The 6,557-nt window shown below is 41.4% G+C and overlaps 1 non-coding gene across 1 annotated transcript; it reads right to left on the reverse strand.

Moving 5' to 3' along the window:
* Positions 1–6,081: 6,081 nt before the first annotated feature.
* On the reverse strand, positions 6,082–6,188 carry LOC120283060. The gene has a single exon (XR_005543063.1). It is a non-coding gene; the product is annotated as a small nucleolar RNA R71 (small nucleolar RNA).
* Between the last annotated feature and the right edge of the window lie 369 nt (positions 6,189–6,557).

A 6,557-nucleotide genomic window follows, 5' to 3' on the forward strand; every position in this document is an offset into this window, starting at 1 on the left:
CTCCCCTTGAAGTTCAAGCTCTTGATCTCTCCAAGCCTCAAGCCAAAACACTCCCAAGAATGATGTCTTCATTCTCCTTTTCTTTCCCAAGTAATGGCTGCCAAGCGTCCTCCCAAAAGTCCCTCAAATGGCCTTCAAAATCCCCTCATATACCCCCAACATCTCCCACAAATTGGCCTCTACATGGGTGGTATGTCGGCTCAATGAGGACCTCATTGAGGTGGTATACTGGCTCAATGAGGACCTCATTGAGCCCATTTGGGGTAGGCAAAGATGCACAAAAGCTCTCAATCAATAACCACACTAGCTCAATGAGCACCTCATTGAGCCAGTATGCCTTCAAACAACTCATCCTCTTCCACAGCCACAGTAATCATCCCAGGCTCCATCCTGGGCAGCATTGAGGCCGTATGCCCTAGTTCAATTTCTGACTTGAAAACTCTCCAGGTGCTACAGTGGCAATTACAGTGATTTTGCTACGGTATCACTGCTATAGTACTCCAGCTACAGTAATCTGCTGCATTGAATGTGCTACAGTACCATGACCTGGTTTTCTTCTCCTTTTCAGCCAAATTGTATCTTCGTGTTCTTCATGCTGTTTCTATGCCCTGCGAAGAAAATAACATAGGATTAAACACAAAACGGGCATCAATCCTTATAGAAATACATGCTAAATACATCAAATATATAGACTAAAATACATACATTTAGACACTTATCAAATATCCCCACACCTAAGCGTTTGCTTTTCCCCAAGCAAACAGATCATGAAAAACAAAGATAATAATAAGTGGCTAAATTTATTACCTCAGGTTCGAATAAATACAAGACTCTACAAGCATCGGAAAATGATAAGTATATAATGAGTTACAAAACATTAAGCACAACAAAAATATCTTGTCTCATCTCCTATATATCTGTGCCATGTGTGTAAACCTTGTATTTCATCTGCCCTGACCTGGTCTAGCCTACACACTTCAATCAATACAGCTCTAGATGCTAATCACTCCACATGCAAGAGTATTGAGTTTTAAAATGTGACAGTGCTCCCCGCAAGTGCACGGAGTTGTCGAAGTAATAAGTCCCAGGTGAGTGGGGTATCGTATCCACAGGGAAAAGGGAATAAAAATACTTAATTTGCTTCTTAACTATATGAAAGATGAATAGTGATATGTGTGACAAGATTCAATTCTCAAAAGTAAAACAACCCGAAAGAGGACAAAAGTAAAGGAGAAGGTAAGGCAATCGATAAAGATGGGGGTACCCGGGTATTGATCCGCCTAGGAAAATCATTTCAAGTGCAAGAACTCTCTATTATGCTTTCTAACTAATGCAATGGTGAGTCAGGGATATCCTTTAATGTATGGCCTTGAATCTAGGGTTAACCAAGCCTAATCCTCTACATGTCCTGCAGGAGAGGTTGAACAACCTCTCAACCTCACACTCGTAAGAAGGATTGCATTAAGATCTTGGGATTCCAAGTGATAAATCTCTTCCTAATTGTAGACCTAACCCTTTGGTCCAAAAGAAATATCTCTAACCACAATTAAGCCCTAGATGCTAAAATCTTCTCAACACTTCACTCTGTTGCACTCGTAACTAAGCCCCAGCGGAGGGTCATTCCTTAGCTCATTTGCTCTATTATGGCGCCAAAGAACTCGAGGAACGGAGGTAGAATCTATCACACCGGAGGGGAAAGGGGACACTCCTGTACCTCTCGACTCACTCTCTCAACCCTCTCCAATCAAACTTTGTCTAAATCTCGTGGTGTGTCACTCACTCACAAGGGTTACCACATGAACTCTCAACCTTAGTGTCACTCTAAGGGAGTATTCAAACAATCAAACATTCAAGATTGGAACTCACAGTAACATCAATTAATTAAAACCATAATAAAAAGATTCAATGAAACTAATACATCCTAGGGTTCACAAATACCCAAGTACCCATTAGGGTTTAGCTCTCCATGGAGCACAATAAAAACGATAATGAAATTAAATGTAAAAGAGAGTAATCCATAGGAAAAACCCCCTCGATAGTCATGGCGATGGTCTTGTGGAGAGTCCTCTACTGGTCGCAAGATCCCTTTGTCCGGTATAAGATACGCCTCTTCGAATCAATCCAATGGAGGCTCCCTTACCAACCTTCTTCCACAGATATGACTATGTCAGAGCTGTAGAACCACTCCAAATCCCTAGCCAATACCTCTAAAAACCCTAGCCCCAGCCCTCTCTCAAGTTGGGGAAAAGATGGAGAAAGAATCCTGAAATCGTGGCTGAAATCGGCCATAAATAGGGTTGGAATCGGGATTCCACACGCCCCTATGGATATTTCACACGGGCCTGTGGAATTAACGCATAGGCATGAGGAATTTCCACACGCCCATGTGGCTCCTCTGTTTTGCTCTTTCTTTGGCCGGCTATAAACAGTACCTGCTACAGTGATTTGCTATAGTTTTGTGCTAAAGTAACATCCCGAAATACTCCCGAATCCATGCTTTCATTGAGGTAATGTAAACGGGCACACGTTCACATCGTAGATCACCTTAGTTCTTTAATAAACTGTCACATTGGTGGAGATCTTGCTAAATATGCACAAGCCGGAATACTAGGATGTAACTGCCTTCGTGCCCCTCCGAATCATTGCCTTAGCTCGAATACAAGGAGGTTGGCATACATTCTAGCATTCTAAACCTAACTCATGTCTCCGCGTTTGAGCCTTCTCAAGATCTCCTCCAAATAATGCGTAAAATGATCTACAATGGCTTCTTTCACAAATAATCGGCCTCACAACCCAACCTGCATAAAAGTACATAAATACACACATATTAGCGCTAAAACCTGACAAAAGTAATGCTCATTATAAGGAAAGAATGCTTCACATTCTTATCACACGAGCACTTATCAAAATGCTAAGTGCTAATTCAATAAACAAGTAAGATCCTTCTAAGTCCTAAACTAGAACTAACTCCCACTTTTCTTCTCAAAACCTCTAGTAGGTAGCCAAAAAGATCACTAGGGTTTTATTTTCATTTGATTTCATTTTTTTCTTTCTTTTTTGAGTCTGATTAACATAGACTGTACCAAAAAATCTTTCTGGAGAGGGCACATGCTGGTTAGGCACAAGAGCCACCCAACTACTCGATTACAGTCTACATAGATGCATTCATGCTTCATTAGCAGAGGAATACTGACATAGACTCATTTTTATCTTTTCATTCATTCTTTTTTTTCATCATTTTCTTTTTCACATTCATCCTAGATCATGTCTTCATACTACTCTACATGCCACAAAACTAGGGCTAGCTTAACAAGACTCAGAAGTTCTTAAGAGTTAATTGAAAGAAAGAACTTAGAATTCTAAGGCTGAGTACTCAAAGTTGTCTGTTAAGCAATCAAGAGAGATACAGTAGTCATGTTGGCTATTCCCAGGGCATCAACACAAGATTCAGTGCACAAGACAATACTAGAGGTAAAACATGATTTAATAGAGTACAACAACAAATATGTAACTCAAATCAATCATTAATCCATGCTATAAGAGTCTTACACTAGTGATAAGTGATTGTGCGATATGAATGCGAAGCATTCTTTCCTTATGTTAAGCATTATCTTTCTCGGGTTTTTACACTAATATGTGTGTTTTTATGTTACTTTTATACAGGTAGGGTTGTGAGGCAGATTATGAAGGAAAGAAGCCAATCTGGATCATAATGCACAGATTTTGGAGGAAATCTTGCCAAGGTTCAAACGCGAAGACATAGGTCGGGTGTGAGATGCTAGAGTGTGTGCTAACCTCCTCGTATTTGAGTTAGTACAACCATTTGGAGGGGCACAAGGGCAGTCATACTCAAGCATTAAGACTTATGCAAATAGAACAAGATCTCCATCAACTTATCCGTCATTGAAGAAGCAAAGCGATCCACGATGTGAACGTGTGCCCGTTTGCATTACCTCAATGAAATTATGGATTCGGGAAGTATTCTAGGCCTGGTACTGTAGCAGAACATTGCAGCAAAGTACTGTAGAAGCACTGTTCACAGCCGGCCGAGAAAACTGTAGAACAGAGAATCCACATGGGTGTGTGGAATTTCCACAATCCCGTGTGAAAAATCCACAGGGGCGTGTGGATCCCCGATTCCAGCCCTATTTAAAGCCGATTCAGCCCCGATTTCAGTATTCTTTTCTCGATCTTTTCCCAAACTTGAGAGAGGGCTTCAGCTAGGGTTTTGAGGGGTATTGGCTAGGGGTTTGGAGAGGTTCTACAACTCCGACATCGTGAGTCATTTGGAAGAAGGTTATTGGGAGAACTTTCATCAGCACTGATCCCGTGAGGTGTATCCTAGGCCGGACAAAGGACTTTTTGCGACGAGTAGAGGACTCTCCACAAGACCATCGACACAACTATCAAGGGTGTTTTTTATGGATTCATTGCTTTTACATTCTATTTCTTTGATTGTAATTAGCTCAATGGAGAGCTAAACCCCTAGTGGGTACTTGGGTATTTGTGAACCCTAGGATGTATTCGTTTTATTGAATCTCTTTATTATGCTTTCAATTAATTGATGTTTATTGTGAGTTCCAACCTTGAATGCTTGATTGTTTGAATACTCCCCTAGAGTGACACTAGGGTTGAGAGTTCTTGTTGGTAACCTTGTGAGTGAGTGACACACTAGGAGTGTTAGACAAAGCTAGGTTGGAGAGGGTTCAGGGGGTGAGTCGAGGGGTACAGGATCATCCCCTTTCCCTCTGATTTGTTAGATTCTACCTCCGTTCCTCGAGTTCTTTGTGGCCATAATAGAGTGAATGGTCTAAGGGATGGCCTTCCGCTGGTTCTTAGTTGCGAGTGTAATGGAGTGAAGTGTAGAAGTGATCTTAGTATCTAGGGCTTAATTGTGGTTAAGGACCTTCCACCTGGACCAAAGGGTTAGGTCTATAATTAGGAAGAAATTTATCACTCGTAATCCCTAGAGCTTATTGCAATTCTATGCAAGTGCGAGGTTGAGAGGTTATCCAATCTCTTCTCCGGGACATGTATAGAGTTAGGCATGGTTGACCTTAAATTTGGGACTATGTAATTAAGGATTTCCATGACTCACTATTGCATTAATTTGGAAGCATAATAGAGGGTTCTTGCACTTGAAACGATTGTCCTAGGCGGAGCAATATCCGGGTACCCCATCTTTATAGATTGACTTACCTTCTCCTTTGTTGTGTTCTCTTACTTGTTGATTTTACTTTTGAGAATTGAATCATTATCACATATATCACTATTCATCTTTCACATAGCTAAGAAGTCAATTAAGTTTTTTTTTTGTTCCCTACTCACTATGGATACGATACCCACTCATCCGGGATTATTACTTCGACAAACCTGTGCACTTGCTGGATATACGCAAGGGGATCTTGTCAAGTTTTTGGCGCCGTTGCCGGGGAGTGGGCGTTTAGAGATACTTTGCACTTTGTTTTCTTAGCTATTTCACCATACATTCTATTTCATATCTTCATATTCTATCATCGTTCTGATTTTTTTTCTTTCTTTTTGGGTGCAGCTCCAGGTTATGACCTGAGGGAACCCCTCAATATTGATTGAAGGAGATCCCGAGCTTGAACGTACACTTAGAAGAAAAGGGAAAAGCTTGTGCAAGAACAGTCTAATCCAGCTGATTTAGAAGTGGAAGAATCTGAAAACATGGCAGAACAGAATGAACAACAATGAATATTATCCAATTATGCCAGACCTTCGGTATTTTGGACGCAATCGAGTATTGTACATCCCCCGATTACAACTCAGAACTTCGAGCTGAAGCCGGCATTCATCGACATGTTAAAGCAATCCACACAGTTCAATGGTTTGGTCGATGAGGATCCAAACAGTCATATAGAGAGTTTTTTTGAGGTGTGTGATATGCTGAAAATAAACGGGGTGACAGATGATGCCATCAAGTTGCGAGCCTTCCCATTTTCCTTAAAGGGGAGAGCGAAGTAGTGGCTACACTCATTACCTAGAGCATCAATTACCACATGGGAGGAGATGGTAGAAGCTTTTCTTTCCCGTTATTTCCCTCCTAGAAAATCCGTGAAACTTAGGAATGAGATCTCATCTTTTGTTCAGTTGGAATTGGAGTATCTATTTGAGACATAGGAAAGGTTTAAGGAGCTCTTGAGAAAGTGGCCGCAACACGGATTTCCAGAGTGGATGATTGTTCAGACCTTTTACAACGGTTTGAACTCGAGTACAAGGTAACTCTTGAATGCGGCAGCAGGAGGTACCTTAGGTAGCAAGACCCCCGATGAGGCCCGTCAGTTAATTGAAGAAATTGGGTTAAACATCTACTAATGGAATGCTAGGGAGAAGAAAAAGGTGGCCGGTCTTCATGAGATAGATGACGTAACTTTATTGGCGGCCCAAGTGGAAAATTTGAGTAAGAAGTTAGATCTTCTAACTTCAAATAGAGTAGCGGTCGTGACTAATTGCACTTGGTGTGGCGGAGGACATGCTCCCTCCGATTGCCCGATCTCTATTGGTGATGTATCTTCCGTAGAGAACGTCGATTT

Source organism: Dioscorea cayenensis, chromosome 18 (assembly GCF_009730915.1).
Source record: "Dioscorea cayenensis subsp. rotundata cultivar TDr96_F1 chromosome 18, TDr96_F1_v2_PseudoChromosome.rev07_lg8_w22 25.fasta, whole genome shotgun sequence".
Taxonomy (NCBI): domain Eukaryota; kingdom Viridiplantae; phylum Streptophyta; class Magnoliopsida; order Dioscoreales; family Dioscoreaceae; genus Dioscorea; species Dioscorea cayenensis.